The following is a 15,683-nucleotide window of genomic DNA, read 5'->3' on the forward strand; positions in this document are numbered from 1 at the left end:
GTTAACTGCCACTCGTCCAAAACAGAAACCATCCCCACACTCCATGATATTTTGAATTTAATTTTAAAAAATCAATTTGCAATGAATATTGTAAAAATAAATATGTTAAAATTTGGGTGTTATTGAATATTTTCAGTTGGAAATTCTCAAGAAAAAATTATTTTAAAGTTGGCCTTTAGATGCTTATGGCAGCAAAATAGTTAATTTTAAATGTATTGCTTATATTTTTAATTGATTTTTTTACAGAGAGGAAGGGAGAGGGATAGAGAGTTAGAAACATCGATGAAAGAGAATCATCAATCAGCTGCCTCTTGCACACGCCCTACTGGGGATGTGCCTGCAACCAAGGTAGATGCCCTTGACCAGAATCGAACCTGGGACCTTTCAGTCTGCAGTCCGATGCTCTAGCCACTGAGCCAAACCGGTTTCGGCTGGATATCTGTTTTTTTATTCTTGGCCAAGGTAAGGGCACTGGTCTAACTGCTTACATATGCATGGCTTGATTACATGGCCAGAATAACATGAAAGCCCTGCTGGGAACTTCTACCTTGAACTCTCCCAAAGTCAAGAATCACAAATTATGGTGATTCAGTCCAAAGATAATGTTTTACTTCATATCTTTACATAAAACTTGGCATTGTAAGTTTTAAACTTTATTCTAGAGCTAAAAGCCCAGTCTGCCCCCTCTCACAGTGTGGGAACCCTCAGGGTGGGAGGTGACCCAGCGATTAGGAGAAGGTGATGCCCCATCACACCACTGCTGCTGCCACTGTTGGTAGTGCAAGCCTTGACCAGTCCTGATTACCTGCACCTTGGGCAGGTCTTGGGTGGCTGGGCTGCTGACATCTGAGGCTTGCCTGCGCCTTGGGCCAGTCCTGGGGGTTGAGGGGATTGGGGGACTTTGGAGGCAGGCGCTCCGGCAGAGCTGAGGGGAATGGGCATTACCATCTTGTGGCTGTTGGTGCTGCCATATGTGAGGATGGAGCAGCCAATTAGCGTATTCCCTCCTCATTGGCTGTGGGTGCCGCCATCTTTGCAAAGATGTGAGGGACAATTAGTATATTCCCTCTATTAGATAGGATAAGAGTGGGGAACCTTTATTCTCCCAACGGCCATTTGGATTTTTATAACATCATTTATCAACTTAAAATTATCAACTTAAAAATTAGCCTACTAGAAGGGACAGGGGCAAGGTGCAGCAGAGCTGAGGGTTGGCAAGATTGTGCAGTGGCCCAGACACAGCCTAGTGTTAGGTCTGGTGAGCTACACCTTTCTAATAGTGAATAGGCTGTATTCTTCTAGTAATGATGTAATTGAATTAACTCCATCATATGTCAACCAAGAAGTTATTTGAAGTAATAGTTTGTGGCTTGTAGAATTCTTTGCTCCATGGTGTGGCCACTGCCAATGGTTAACACCAGAATGGAAGAAAGTAGCAACTGCTTTAAAAGATGTTGTAAAAATGGGTGCAGTTGATGCAGATAAACATCAGTCCCTCAGAAGTCAGTATGAGGTGCAGGGATTCCCTACCATCAAGATTTTTGGGTCCAACAAAAACATAAGATTATCAGGGTGGCAGGACTGTGGACTCCATTGTGGATGCTGCTGTCAGTGCCCTGTGCCAGCTCATCAAGAACCACCTTGGGGGAGAGGATACAGTTCTGTAAGATAAGGTAGAAGTGAAAGTTCAAGTAAGAAAGATGTGATTGAGCTGACAACGGCTTTGGTAAGAATGTTCTTGACAGTGAACATGTTTGGAAGATGTTGAGTTTTATGCCCCTTGGTGTGGACACTGCAAAAACCTAGAGCCAGAATGGGCCGTTGCAGCTACAGAGGTGAAAGAGCAAAAGAAAGGGAAGGTGAAGCTAGTGGCTATGGACTCCATGGCCAATTAGATGCCAGCCAGCCAGTATAAGATAAGGGCATTTCCTACAATAAAGATATTTCTGAAAGGCAAGTCTCCTGTGGATTGTGATGGGCTGCGGGCAAGATCTGACATGGCCTCCCAGGCCCTGGATCTATTTTCTGATAAGACTCCACATCCTGAGCTGCTTAAGATCATCAATGAGGACATCACCAAGAAGAGGTGTGAGGAGCACCAGCTATGTGTGGTAGCCATCTTGCCCCACATTCTTGACACAAACCGCAGGCAGAAATTCTTATTTGGAAGTTCTTCTGAAATTGGCAGATGACTAAAAGAAAATGTGGGGGTGGCTGTGGGAAGAAGCTGGAGGGTAATTTGAGCTTGAGAACACGCTGAGAATCAGAGGGTTTGGCTACCCCGCCTTGGCAGCTATTAATGTATGCATGATGAAATTTGTTCTTCTGAAAGAATCTTTCATGAGCAAAGCATTCATGAGTTTTTCAGGGAGCTCTCTTTTGGGCAAGGATCTACAGCATTGGTTATTAAGAGAATTAAATGAACTAATGTTAGTAAAGTGTTAAGGACAGTACCTAACATATAGCATCAGTCTATCTAATAAAAGAGTAATGTGCAGATTGATCATCACTCCAACACACAAGATGGCTGTCCCCATACGGTCAAAGATCCTGCCCCTATGTGGACACAAGATGGCCAGCAGGGGAGAGCAGTTGGGAGGCACCAGACCTGCAAGGGAGTGCAGTTGAGAGAGACCAGGTCTGCAAGGGAGGGCAGTTGGAGGTGATCAACGCTGCAGGGGAGGGAAGTTAGGGGTGACCAGGCTGGCAGAGGAAGTGGGGGGCAAACAGGCTGGCAGGGGAGCAATTAGACATCAATTAGGCTGGCATAAGAGTGGTTAGGGGGTGGTCAGGCTGACAGGCAGAAGCAGTTAGGGGCAATCAGAAAGGCAGGCAGGCGAGCAGTTGGGAGCCAGCAGTCCTGGATTGTGAGAGGGATGTCCAACTGCCCATTTAGACCCGATCCCATTGGGTCTAAACGGTAGGATCGGGTCTAAACGGGCAATTTAACATTCCTCGAGGGGTCCCAGATTGGAGAAGGTGCTGGCTGGGCTGAGGGACACCCCCCAACTCTGTGCACGAATTTTGTGCACCAGGCCTCTAGTTCTATCTAATAAAGAGGGAATATGCTAATTGACCCTCATGCCATTGCAAAGATGGAGGTGCCCACAGCCAATAAGGATGGAATGTGCTAATTGACTGCCCGCCCTCAAAGATGGCAGTGCCCACAGCCACAAGATGGCAGCACCCAGTCCCCTTAGCTCTACTGGGGCAGCAGGTGTGTGGCAAGGCTGCCTCCAGAGTACACCAGTCCCCTCAGTACCACAGCTGCCCAGGGCTGTCCAAGGCTCAGGTAACCAGGGCTGGCCAAAGCTTGCACTGCCAGCAGTGGCAGCAGCAGAGGTGTGATGGGGCGTCACCTTCCCCTGATTGCTGGGTCACCTCCCACCCCTGAGGGCTCCTGGACTGTGAGACGGGGCAGGCCGGGCTGAGAGGACCGTCCTCTCCCCACCCCACCCCCCCCCACCCCCCCCCCGCCTCCAGTGCATGAATTTTCATGCACTGGGCCTCTAGTATAAGATAAAATAATGTGACAAATAATGAGTCATAGCTATTGCAGTTTTATTAAGGAAATATTTTATTTATTTAAATGTTTTTGATTGATGCCAGAGGAAAGGAAAGGAGAGAGAGAGTTAGAAACATCAATGATGAAAGAGAAGCATCGATAGGCTGCCTCCTGCACTCCCACTACTGAGGATTGAGTCTGCAACCCTGGCATGGGTCCTGACTGGGAATTAAATCCTGACATCTTGGTTCATAAATTGAAACTCAGCCATTGAACCAGACCAGCCAAGTGGGAAACATTTTTATTTTGTTTCTGAGAAGTATTTACTTTTCACTTAGATCTGATAACAAGGATTAGTGTGGAGTTTGCTTGTATGCCATAGGTCTTCTATCCAAAAAGGTGTGAGAGACAACATCTTGTGGGTGGCAAACCAGTTTTTGAAAACCGACATGCAAAAAAAGCACATGCTTCCTTTCTTGGGAGGCATTGGTAGAATATATTCTTGGTGGGTTTGTGTAAATCAAATCCTAACATATAGCAATGTTACTTAAAGAACTTATCTGGGGAATCATTCTGCAAAGTGAAGATGGCTTTTATAAAGCAAACCAGTAACCCTCTGAGGGACATTCAAATTTTGACAAGAGATGGACTGAATTTTTTGTGTCTAAATCTGTCCACCCTGAGTAGATTTGCCCCAGGGGACTCTGGTCCTCTCTCTTTCCAGTTAAATTTGGTGAAACCAAATGTTGTGCAAGTTCTAAAATTAGGTCTCCAGAGAACTTTCGTCTCACTTTGGAACTCTTATTTATTATTTTCCAACTTTGCCGGTTTGGCTGGTGATTCTGCTCATATAAGCTGGGCGTGGCTAGGTTCACTCATATATCTGCAATTAGTGGCTCTGCTCCTCTTGGCTGGGCTCTCTCATCCATGGAAGGAAGGGAGTGAGCTGGGGCAAATGGCTGAGTAGGTTCCACTCCACATGGCCTCATCCTCAGGCAGGCTAGTTTAAACTTGTTTTCATGGCTGAGTCAGGGTTTCAGAAAATAGAGAGAAAATCTCTTGCACAACATTCTTTTCACTGTTTTCTACTAGTTAAAGAAAGTCACAAAGGTCAGGCCATATTTACAGGGGTGGGAAAATAGACCACACCTGAAGGGAGAAGCTACAAATTCTCTCCTAACTCAGAGGTAGTAGGGGGCCTCTGAGGTGGTAGTGGGGTTAAGAACTGAGAGCAAAAAACCTGACAGTGCTTTGAAAATTATCAAGTGCCCACAGACAGTGATTCTGAGTGTGGTGTCCTACCTGACCTGTGCGACTGTGAGTTCCTTGGAACTGGGCTCTGCCCGCCTCCTGGCCTCCCTTTTGGTCCTGAGGAGAAACACAGAAGTGAAAGGAAATGGAGAGGCAAAGCAGTTACTGAGGACAGAGACACACACACTGTTCTCTCATCCCCAGAACAAAGACAGATTTAAAACTCTCTGGAACCTGAGAAGCTCCCTCTGCAAGCTTTTCTTCCACTTCTTGCAGCCCTGCCCCCACTTCAGAGGGAGCTTGACTAGGTAATACATGTCTCTCCATTTGGCAGCTGAGGGCACATTAGGGTGACTTGCTCAGAGTCACCAGCTCATGGGGAGAATCCCCTATCCTGTTCAACGAACCCACCAGGCCTGCTTGAGGAACTGCAGATAAGCGCAATCCTCCCTTACATACAACATCTGAGTGCAAATATATGCTGTTCAGATTCACGGTATGGTATGGTATGGTATTATAGATGCTTTCCCTGATACCACAAGTGGAGCTCTGGAAAGCCACCCCCACTAGATCCTTGCACCATCCTCTTTCATTCCATTTGTCTCTGCCTCTAGCTTGCCTCTCCCCAAACCTTCCTCCTCATTGCCTTCCCAAAACACTGGTAGGAATGTATCACATCTATGATTAAAATAATGAGCTAATATTTACTGAGCCCTTATCATGGGTTAGGTGCTGTTCTAAGTGCTTTATAATATTCACAATTCTGCAGATGAAGAAACAGAGGCACAGGAGGTTAAAGTGACTCAAGGCTACACAGTAATTAAGTGGCAAAGTTAGTTTTTGAACTCAGGCAGTCTGGCTGCTGAGATAGGCTTCTCAGGTCAGAAAACCCCTCTCTACATTTCTATTTTTCAAGTACTAATATAATGATCAATATGCATGGATTGCTTACTATATGCTAGGCCCTTTTCTGGCTGTTATATGTACTAAGTCATTTTATTCTTATAATAGTACTAGATCATTGGGGTATAATATTTTTAATCTATATATGTAAAAGCCCAATATGCAAAGTGTCCCCTTGGGAGTTTGATCACTTGCTATGACGTGTGCTGACCACCGGGGGGTGTTGCGGAATGAAGGAAGCCCCTGGCTGTCAACTGGCAGCCAGGGAAGGAAGGCCCAGGCCAGCAGCTAGAAGAGCCAAATTGGCCCCAGCCAGGCCTAGGGGCCCTACCCATGCACAAATTTTGTGTATTGGGCCTCTAGTAAATAATAACTAGAGGCCCGGTGCACAAAATTCATGCACTGGGGGGGGGGGGGGTGCCTCAGCCAGGCCTGCACCGTTTTGCAGTCCAGGACCCCTCTCCATTCTCCATCCTTCCATCTGTGACACCTCCCACCCACCTAAGTTAACAGTTGGAAATCCCTCTTGCAGTCCAGGACCCCTTGCTCCTTACTACCCGCCTACTCACTGCTCCTTACCACTCATCTCACTACTCTTTAGCTCTGCCATGGAGGCAGAAGGAGCTCAGCGCCACTGCTACTGCACTCACCAGCCATGAACCCTATCTTTCTGTGTAGTTGTCTGTGGGTCAACTGCTCTCTTCCTTCTCACTTAGGGTGAGCAGCATGTGAGGGCATAGCATGTTGCCGTGGAATGCAGAGGGCTGCCCAGAGCTGAGGGGAGTGGCCAGGCCCACCGGGTGAGAGGTGGACACAGAGGACACTATCTCACCCAATTGTGGGGTGAGCTGGCCAGCCTTCATCTGCCTGACCCCACCCAGGCAGGGACTGAGCAGGGTGTCTGCCTCTCCATTCTCCATCCTTCCATCTGTGACACCTGACACCCTTGCGAGGCCTCCACCAAAGTGAGTTCAGCTCAATCACTGAATATAAAAGGGCATAGTGGGAGGGCCCTACATTCCAGTGACCCCTGATCCTCAGTGACAGGACCTGGTCGACAAGATCTGATCTCAGGACAGTTGCCACAGCTGCAGAACATAGGTCTGTTTCAAGAAATGTTGGGGATGCAGACTTTCATATGAGCCCCTATTCCAAAAGGTAGCAGTTTATTCACATTGTGGCAAAGACACCTTCATGAGTAAATTAGTGGGTACAGTCAGGGCCAAACCCGGCCATTTCTTCACCCAATCTCTGAGACATGTGGACAGAACCAAGTCTCAGCTCTTCATAGGACACTTCTGGGTTTTCTTTAAAGCCTAAAGGACAGTAGTCTGTCTCCATTCTTGTTCTTTGGAATTTTTCATCATTGGATAAAAGGATACGTACATTGGGGCAATCCTCTCGAAATGCAATATTCCAGTTGCATCCATGTGATGACGACAGCGCCCCTCAGAGGGAGGGAGCTGACAGATGGAGAACAGGGAATTCTGAAAACCAAAGCAATGATAGAGATGCTAAGCCTTTTCTTCACTTGTCTGACACCCCTCTTCAGGAGGCCTGCAGGCCAGGCATCTGCTGGACCTTTACCACTTGATGTCCTGGCAGACTGCCCTGGACCCTGCTAGGCAGTGTGCAGGGTTGCCGGGGCCCCAGGGGGAGTCGTCCCCCGCCCCCTTACCGCCCCAACCACTCCTGCTACAGCTCCTGCACATGGGCACTGGTCTCCAGGGCCACACCAGGATGGCAGTGTAGATGTCTTCCATCTGCCGCAGTAGTGCCCTGTCTGCTCGCCCAACGTCCGCCTGGGTCTGGCTCCTGCCACTTAGGCATGCCCGGCACAGGCCAGAATCTCCAAAAAGTGACAGGAGATCTTGCTTCAGGACAACTTCTGGATGTTCCAAAAGCCGTAAGCAGCCTCAAAGTGTAGCAGAACCTCTTCGTCCCTTTAAAGGGTGACCTCCTGGAAGTCTTTGTTCCTCAGGGTGCGGTAGGTGAGCACTCCCATGTCATCATTGAACAGCTCCTTGGCCATGTGCCTGAAGATGTGTGCCAGGGACCTGTCGGAGCTGGCACCCTCGTGGAACCTCAACTCCTTCTTCCTGCCTCTAAAAAGAGTGTCCATGGCAGCATCATTCGAGGCGAGGTCACTCTGCTCCATTATCTGGACAATTTCATGTGAGGTTAGCATGCAGTCAGTACCCTAGGAATATGTAAACTTGTGGGAACATCTCAAAGGGCCTCCAGTTCCTTGTCATGACATGGGGTCACAATGATGTGAAAAATCTTGTCTGGGGACAGGTTCTGCCATCTGGTGAAGTAATCCTTCACCAGAGAGCCCATGATCTGCTGGGGAGACTTGGCTGTGCAGAAGTGGGGGTGATGGGGTGACCCAGCACACGCTCTGCATATCAGTCCCAGTGGGGCAGGTGGAGATCAGCATGGGTAGTTAGAACTCTTCCTCAGGTGCTGGCAGTACCGATGCACAAATTCCTTCTGGCTTTCCAAGATGCTGAAGTCTGTAGCTATCTTCATGTCAAAGACAGTGCATCCCAAGGCTTTGAGAAAGCTGCAGAGTCTTCTGGATGCATCAGTGACACTGAGGCTGAATTTAGCAGCAAAATAAGACAGAGATTAAGAACACACAGACACTGCCAGGACCTTATGCTGTGAGGTATCACATTCTTATTAAGGTTCAGAACACGAAGAAGTCCTTGTGTTCTGTTGAGAAACGGACTCCTTCCTCTGTGGTCACACAACTGTCACATGCCAGAAAGTCACCCAGAAATACCTTGGCATTAGCCAACTTATGGAATTCTCCCTTCTCTTCATTCTCCTGAGCCGGACTCTAGATGTTGACTGCGGCATTCTCTTGGTTACCAGTTTTTGTTTTCTTTCTCTTTCTTTCTTTCTTTCTTCCTTTCTATCTTTCTTTCTTTTTAAATAAATCTTTATTGTTCAGATTATTATAAATGTTCCTCTTTCTCTCACCCCCCACCCCAATTGCTCCCCTCCACCGGGTTCCCACCCTACCCCATTGTCCTCATCTATAGGTGCACAGTTTTTGTTCAGGCTCTTCCCACACCTCCCACTCCCCTTTGCCCTGAGAATTATCAGTCCACTCCCCTTTCATACCTCTGATTCTATTATATTCACCAGTTAATATTGTTCATCAGGTTTTTTAATTCCCTTGGCTTTTAGTTTCACTTATTGATAGTTACGTATTTGTTGATCATAATTTTTATCTTTATCTTCTTCCTCTTCCTAAAGAACCCCCTTCAGCAATTCATATAATTCTGGTCTGGCGGTGATGAACTCCTTTAGCTTTTTTTTATTTGTGAAGCTCTTTATCTGGCCTTCAATTCTGAGTGATAGCTTTGCTGGGTAGAGTATTTTTGGCTGTAGGTTCTTGCTATTCATCACCTTGAATATTTCTTGCCATTCCCGGCTGGCCTGCATGGTTTCTGTTGAGAAATTAGCTGACAAACGTATGGGTGCTCCTTTATAGGTAACTACCTGCTTTTCTCTTGCTGCTTTTAATATTCTCTCTTTGTCTTTTGCTCTTGGGATTTTAATTATGATGTGTCTTGGTGTGGTCCTCTTTGAATTCCTTTTGCTTGGGGTTCTGTGGGCTTCCTGGAAATATGTCTATTTCTTTTCCCAGATGAGGGAAGTTTTCTGTCACTACTTCTTTCAGTATATTCTCGGTATTTTGCTCTCTCTCTTCTTCTGGGACTCCCATAATTCTGATGTTGGTTCATTTGAAATTGTCCCAGAGGTTTCTTACACTATCTTCAACTTTCTGGATTCTCTTATCTTCTTGCTTCTGTGGAGGAGTGTCCTCTGGCTCTTTGTGTTCCAAATCTTTGACTTGATTCTTACGATCTTCCATTCTGTTTTTAGAACTCTGTATAATATTTTTTTATTTCAGACAATGTATTCTTTATTTCTAGTTGATCCCTTTTCATATCCTCATAGGTCTCATTTATTTTATTGGCCTTTTCTAGGAAATTCTTGAAAAACCTTATAAGCGTGGTTTTGAACTCTATATCCAGTCGCTTCTTGTCCTCCATTTCTTTTGTTTGTGATCTGTTTCCTTGTCTCGGCATTTTCACAGCTTCCCTGAGTTGGTAGGGTGGCTTTGTGTGCTAAGGTGTCCTATATGGTTCAGTGGGTCAGCCTCCCAGTTACCTGAGGTGGACAGTCTTGGTGTAGCCCTTTGTGGGCTGTCTGTGCAGTCTTGTTGTTAAGCCTTGCTTGTTGTTGGTATCACTGGGAAGTGCTGATCTCCAAGCCAATTGGCTATGAGGATCAGAAGTGTCTCAGCTAGGAGGGTTTCTGTATTCTGCTTGGATGGAGCAGAGTCTCGGTGTGGCACAGACAAGCTTTGTTGACTCCCGTAAGATTGGTTGCAGGCGCGCGCACCTCTTTGGTATAGGGCAGACAAGCTTTGGATTCCTGTCTGTTCCTCCCTAGGAGAGTCCTATTTGCAGTGAACAAGAAAGCTAGCCATTGGAAGGGCTTCTGTGCTCTTCTTGGATGGGGTGGAGTCTCAGGGTGGTGCAGACAAACTTTGGTCAGCCCCTCCCTACAAGGGTCTGGTTTCTGAGTCCCACAGTAATGGCCACTAGCTTCACACACCTCCGAGAGATCTCTGCCCACTGCCTGACAGTCTGGCCTCTCCCTGCCTGGGGACGTCTATCAGAGCAATAGGGTGCTTCTGTTTTCCTCCTGAACAAGAAAGCTAGCCACAGCACATTAGCTGTCCACCCTCTCCGAGCGCAGGGAGTAAGCCAGTAGCGAACTCAGCCCGCCCTCTCCGTGCTCCGAAAGCAAGCCAGCAGCAAAGTCTGGCAGCCGCCTTTTCACTCACACAGTTCTCCGCACCTTCACAGTTCCTGAGGTTCAGCTTGCCTTCTCTCTCCTTCCCAGATGGCAGAGCCTCCTCTTAGCCAGCTGTCCGGTGCTTCAGGGCGATGTTTCCCCTGTTTTCCAGTTCTAAATTAAATTTGTTGTGGTAGGCTGCATTCGGGTGTCTACCCTATGCTGCCATCTTGGTTTCTTCCAGTTTTTGTTTTTTTTCTACATTCCTTCCGTGTGCAGTGATCACACTTATTCTGGAGCGGGGTAGGCAGGGACCAACTCAAGTGACCTGGAGGAAGCACAGGGAGAGAAAACAGTCAACATTGGTTGCCCCTGGTGCTGCTGGTGGTATCCTTTCTTCCTTGTGGAGCAAAGAGGCCACAGTGCCCAAGGCTGAGTTCCAGGAGGCCAGGAGCACTGTCAGGATTGGCAAGAGGTGCTGGTCCATTGGTGCCTGGCCTGTCCCCTGGAGATTGACTTACAGGACTACTAAGGAAGCCAGTCCCCAGTTCTGCTTCACCTCCGCCACCCATTGATTAGAGTCTGAGGGCTAGGAGAAGGGACCAAGAGGCCTGCCTTCCAGTCCCCATGCCACTCACGCAAGTTCCCTGATCAATGGGAGCCTGCAGGCTGGGGGAGGGACCAAGCAATCTGTCTTCCACCCACTCACCAGTCGCTGCTGCCATGGATTCATTGGAGCCTGAGGGACCCCAGTTCCCCCATTAGCCATCCCCTGGTCAATGGAGCCTGAGGGCCAGAGGATGGACTGGTCATCATTAGGCCATTATGGATCCTGGCTCTTTATATATATAGACTAGTGGCCTGGTGCATGAAATTCATGCACATTAAAAGGGGGACCCAGAGTCAAGTCCACGCCCACCCACATGCACCTCAAAATCACATGAGACCCAGACCTGGCCACACACACACACCCCCCTCCCCCGCATTGGGCTAGATCCAGACCCCACCAGTCCCACCCTTGTCAAGCCCTACCAGGCAGGGGGCGTAGCCTCAGGTCCCCTGGCCCGGAGCCTAGATGGGGGGTGTGGCCTGATGTCCCCCAGATGGGGCAGGGGATGTGCCTTGAGGTCCCCTCTCAAGCCCCACCAGGTGAGGGGCATGGCCTGAGATCCCTGTTAAGCCTCCCAGGCAGGGGTCACAGCTTCAGGTCCCCCATCCTGGCACCAGGAGGGGGATGCAGACTCAGGTCTCTTGTTAAGCCCTGCTGAGTGGGGAGCATGGCCTGAGGTCCCTTGTCAAGCCCTGCCAGGCAGGAGGGCACAGACTCAGGTCCCCTGGCCCAGTTCTGGGGTAGGGTGTGTGGCCTGAGGTCCCCTGGCCTGGTGCCAGGGTGGGGGGCATGGCCTGAGGTCCTTGTCAAGCTCTGCCGGGGGGGGGGGGGGGGTGCAGCCTGAGATCCCCTATCAAACCCCACAGAGGCGGGGGAGGGCATAGCCTCAGATCCCTGCTGATTACTCATTAAGGCTCCTTAAGGGAACTTGTCAGCCATCTTTGTGATCGAGTGATGGTCTATTAGCATATTCCCTCTTTATTAGATAGGATTATATATATAGATTATCCTCATTTTACAGGTATGGAAATTGGGGCACAGTCACATTACAAAGATGTGTTACCACACACTCCAGCTTCAGAGCTAAGCTTTGAACTGTGCTGTCTGGCTTCCCCCAGGCTGTTCAGGCTGTTCAGGCCAGCCAAGGTCCAGCATCCAAGGCTCTTTGGGTTCATGCAGCACAATCTCTGAATTTCCACCAAAGCATGCCTTTTATTTCTTGGTCTATGCATGTTTTTATCCTTCCCAACTAGACCTTAAGCTCCACAAGGCCAGATTTGAGATCTGATACATGTCTCAGTTTTTCCAGTTCACAACAGGAGATATCTTTTGAATTGAACTACAGAATGCCAGAGCTGACTTGTCTTGGGATCCTCTCTCAGAGTGAGACAGGTCAGTAAGGCAGGACAAGTGGAAATGGGAAACTGAGACAGATAGCTCAACAAACTGACAGCAATTTACAGCAGGTACAGAAGATCACCTCCCTAGAAATAACATCTAGGCCTCAGTTGAATTTCAGCTCCAGACCCAGAAAAGCAGCAAAACCAGGTGGGTGACACCAAGACCAGTCGCAATGATAATGACTCCCTGCCCTGACACTGATCAATCAGTGAAGATCATAACCTTGAAGTACACCTAGGAAACTGATGCATATTCTGTTGAAACCTTCTAAGACCTCCCCTAGGATTTTCACCTGCAAGAGAGAGATAAAAGCTTCAAGACGAAGGACCCAGAGTACTCTCTCCTTTCCAGGAGCACCACTTCTTCCCCCACAGGTGTCAGTCTCTTAAATTAAGGGACCCCATGAGGCTTGCAACCAGGACAGCAATGGGCAGTGTCAATTTATCCCTGGCAAACCCCCTGAACCTGTCGCCAGGGCCTCTTTTTCTGACTTCCTAGAGCACGTGTCAAACACAAGGCCCGCGGGCCAAATCCAGCCCGCCAGGCCTTGCAATGTGGCCCGCACCACGCTGTCATCACTGCACTCCGCTGTCAGTTTATGACATTGTCAGTTTATGACTGTTCAGTAAACCATTTGGCCCGCGATTTAGGCTGGATTTTAGATTTTGGCCCCTTCTCTGATTGAGTTCGACACCCCTAGAGCTAAAGCAGCCCAGCCTATGCTCATTCCCCCCGCCCTTCCTTGTTTCACTGCTCCCAGCTTTAACGAATGTCCTCCAAAATTTGCCTAGCCTCATGTTGTGAAATTTTTCCTGCATGAAGTCAAGAACCCACACACTACCGACTGGCCCTAGGCAGACCTACTCAGGGCCAGGTCTCCTTTCTGGTAACAAGAGGCATGGAGTGATTACCTACTGTGATCTGAACATTAGACACTCTGTTTCTGATTCAAGGCTTGTATGCCTGATGCTTCAAAAGGCCAATATTCAAGACTTCAGAGTTTTTCATAAGAAAAAGTTTATTGATGGAGAAGTTGCCACCAGCTCAAGAAGACGTTTCCCAAACCTATATTAAGAGAGCTCAGAATTCAGGCTTCCTTTATGTCAAGGGCAGGGAGAATGGGTGCAGCAACATCCAGGTGCCAACATGGATCCAAAGAAGAGAGAGCAATCTAAATCTCCTTGTTCCTTAGTTCTGATCCCCACTGATCTGAATCCAGTCTTGCAAATCTTTACCAAAATTTCAAGCCTCAAGCAGAAGTTGTCTAATGATTAGCATGTCTATAGCAGGAGCTATTCATCTGAAGGTCATGGGAGAAATACAGGCTAGAATTAAGATAGATTCAGAGCCTGGTTAGCGTGGCCTTGTGTAGACAGCGCCTGGGAAGGCACATGGGCATTTTTAAAAATTATTGTCAGCTGAACTCAGGGTGATAGTCAGAGCTATGCCCTGGGAACTTGCTTCCCCAATAAGGCTGGACATGTTATCAGCCCAGGTGTCACAGGGGTGTGACTAGATATGTAAAGCCAGCCATGCTAGAGCCTACATAAAAATGCGAATAAGTTGGTGATACTTCCTGGTACTAGGGTTATAAAATAAATGTGCTGGGAGGGGTCAGAGTCATTGTCATGCTGCCTCTCCATCAGACAGAATGGCATCTCACCCAGCTCCCAGCTTTTAAATCTATTTCTGCGTCTTTTTCTTTCTTTCTATTATTTCTCAATCCCTGGCCACCTCCACTTAGAACCAGTTCATTCATCTCTCTTTCCATGTTGGACTCGGAAAAGGGAGATCCCCGCCATGTTTGGCCCCCACTGAATCAGGCCCCCACAGCCTTGGTGTTCATAAGCATTGACTTATGAACCAAAAGGTCACAGTTTGATTCCCAGTCAAGGCACATGCTGAGTTATGGGCATGCAGGAGGCAGCCAATCCATGATTCTCTCTCATCATTGATGTTTCTCTCTCTCTCCTTCCTCTCTGAAATTTATCTATATATATATAAGCCTTAGCAACGATTAGGACTGAATGACCAGTTGACCAGTTGCTATGATGTCTTGACTAGTAGGGGCCAGATGCTCAATGCAGGAGCTGACCCCTGGTAGTCAGTGCACTCCCACAGTCAACCTCCCACAGCCAGCCAACTGCCCATGGTCCCTCCCGCCAGATTGCGTGAGATGGCCCCAATGGACTCCGATTGCTGGCCAGGCCAAGGGACCTCACCTGTATGTGAATTTATGCACCACTACTCTAGTAAAAACATATTTTTAAAAAGAGAACCAGGTAGTAAGCATTTCACTCTGTTACAAGCCCAGGACTTGTTGCTTTGGCCTCAAGACCCCATCCAGATCTCCAGGTCCTTTTTGTAGGCCTTGGACCCCTCTGGAATTTGCTCAATGGCCTGACAGTGATTCTAAAAGCCCTCAGATCCAGATTCTTCTAATAACATTCAAGGCTTTCCACAGTGGGCATTTAATTCAGCCACTAAACACTTATGGAGGGCTTACTGTGTGCCAGGCAACACTTCACTTGTAAAGAACCTTACAAGACTCCTAAAAATCCTGCAAAGTGGGCATTATATAATCAACCCCCTTTTAAAGGTAAAGGCACAGATCCAGAGAGGTAAAGACAGATCTGGAGCTGCTGTGGTGTTTCAGCAAATAGCATTTCCAGTCACAAGGCACTTTCCTATACTCCATCCTAGAGGGCTCACTTCCAGGGGCCATGATGGTGGTACTGCTGCACGGCTAAGAGCAATAGTTTAGGAATAAACCTGAGATGGAATTCCACTCAGCCACCCATGTGACCCACAGAAATCATTTAATTAACCTCTGGTCCTCAGGTGCCTTATCTATAAATTGATAATAAAAATGTCTTCCTCATATGTCTGTTGGGAGGGCAAATGAGATAAAGTACAGAAAGTTCTATGAGAGAGGCCTAAATGGGAGGTGTGTGTGTATAATCCCTCACCCCCTGATGAAGGGTACTACCCTGTTTCCCCGAAAATAGACAGTGTCTTATATTTTTTCCTCCCAAAATTGCACTAGGTCTTATTTTCAGGGGATGTCTTATCTTTCCATGCGCTAGGTCTTATTTTCAGAGGATGTCTTTCGGAGGTGCCCAGACTCCTCCTGGCCAGGCATTCTTTCTGCTTGAACTCCAGGAGGGCCTACGACTGGAAAAAGATGACCTC

General features: G+C 47.9%; 2 pseudogenes across 2 annotated transcripts; one reads left to right on the forward strand and one right to left on the reverse strand.

Moving 5' to 3' along the window:
• The first annotated feature begins 934 nt into the window (after positions 1 to 934).
• On the forward strand, positions 935 to 2,446 carry LOC311615790 (protein disulfide-isomerase A6-like; annotated as a pseudogene). Its single transcript has 2 exons — positions 935 to 973; positions 1,181 to 2,446. The product of its transcript is annotated as a protein disulfide-isomerase A6-like (transcript).
• A 3,273-nt stretch (positions 2,447 to 5,719) lies between these two features.
• LOC311615802 (nuclear prelamin A recognition factor-like) lies at positions 5,720 to 11,213 on the reverse strand (annotated as a pseudogene). The gene is made up of 2 exons: positions 11,190 to 11,213; positions 5,720 to 8,504 (listed from the first exon to the last, which is right to left on the reverse strand). The product of its transcript is annotated as a nuclear prelamin A recognition factor-like (transcript).
• Positions 11,214 to 15,683: the final 4,470 nt, after the last annotated feature.

This window comes from Pipistrellus hanaki, assembly GCF_964339955.1.
Source record: "Pipistrellus hanaki genome assembly, chromosome: 2".
Lineage (NCBI taxonomy): Eukaryota > Metazoa > Chordata > Mammalia > Chiroptera > Vespertilionidae > Pipistrellus > Pipistrellus hanaki.